At 47.0% G+C, this 1335-nt stretch overlaps 1 pseudogene; it reads right to left on the bottom strand.

The window, feature by feature from the left end:
• Positions 1–646: 646 nt before the first annotated feature.
• Positions 647–824, bottom strand: LOC144674706 (U2 spliceosomal RNA; annotated as a pseudogene).
• Positions 825–1335: the final 511 nt, after the last annotated feature.

Here is a 1335-nt window from a genome sequence, read left to right on the forward strand (position 1 = left end):
AAAAGAAGCAAAAGCGATAGGAGCAGCGAGCGGTCAGGGTCTGGAATGCACCGCCTGATAGCGCGGCGGAGGCAGGTTCAATTGAAGAGGGAATGAGATGATTATTTGAAAAGAAAGCATGTGCCGGGTTACGTGGAGAAGGCAGGAGAAAGGCACGAGGTGAAATGTTCACCGGGAGAGCTGGTGCAGGCACGACGGGCGGAATGGGCTCCTTGTGCAATGTAAGGATTGTGTGAATGTGGATGTAGAGGTTTCGGAGTAGCTGTGTAAAGTGTGTGAGCTTTGAGGTGTGAGTTTTGTTTGTTGCTGTGTCAGCAGCAGCAGCGGCAGCGGCAGCAGAGAGCTGGTTTAAAATGTTGTGAGGCGAAAGGTGCAGCTGAGAGAGTGTTTGAGAGGTGTATTTGCAAGTGAAAGCTGTTTTTGTATAAGTGAGGTAGAGTGTTTGTGAGATGAGAGTGCTGTCTGTGAGTGTTGGGTGAGCGTGTGTGTTTTTTGTGTGTAGCTGCTGCGGGTGAGTGAGTGAGTGAGAGAGAGAGAAAGAGAGAAAGAAAGAAAGTTGGATTTTGGAACATGTACATGTTGAGAAGTAAAGAAAGCAGATGTTTGTAAGAAAACTATTTTTAGCATTGAAAATCCCCTGGAAAGGGGAGGGTGCACCGTTCCCAGAGATACTGCAATACCGGGTCGATGCGTGGAGTGGACGGAGCAAGCCCCTATTCCATCTCCTTGCTCCAAAAATCAATTTAATATATGGTCCCCAGATAAGGGACGTATCAGATATTAAACTGATAAGAACAGATTTTTTTTTTTTTTTGTAAAAATATACTTTATTCATAAAATATCTTCAATCACATTCCAAACCATTTCAAAAACAACATTACAAGGGTACAATCCAGGTTAAACTTTTACAAAATGTATCAGCAGGTGCATCAGTACAAACAATATTACAATCATTTACAGCCTTTCATTTTGATCTGTACAGCCCGAGGGGCTCTAAACAGTTCCCAGTCTCTCGGTGCGCTGTGGTAGAAAGGTCTTAGACAGCGACCCTTCCCCATTGCGCCTTTGCGGCAGCTGCCCCAAGCTTTAGTGCGTCCCTCAGCACGTAGTCCTGGACTTTGGATTGTGCCAGTCCGCAACAATCGGTCGGGGACAACTCTTTGTGCTGGAAGACCAACAAGTTTCGGGCAGACCAAAGCGCCTCTTTCACCGAGTTGATGATCCTCCAGCTGCAGTCGATGTTTGTCTCGGTGTGTGTCCCTGGGAACAGCCCGTAGAGCACAGAGTCCTGTGTCACAGAACTGCTCGGGATGAACCTCGACAGCAACCACTGCA

The sequence above is a fragment of the Cetorhinus maximus genome, unplaced genomic scaffold (assembly GCF_964194155.1).
Source record: "Cetorhinus maximus unplaced genomic scaffold, sCetMax3.hap1.1 HAP1_SCAFFOLD_760, whole genome shotgun sequence".
Lineage (NCBI taxonomy): Eukaryota > Metazoa > Chordata > Chondrichthyes > Lamniformes > Cetorhinidae > Cetorhinus > Cetorhinus maximus.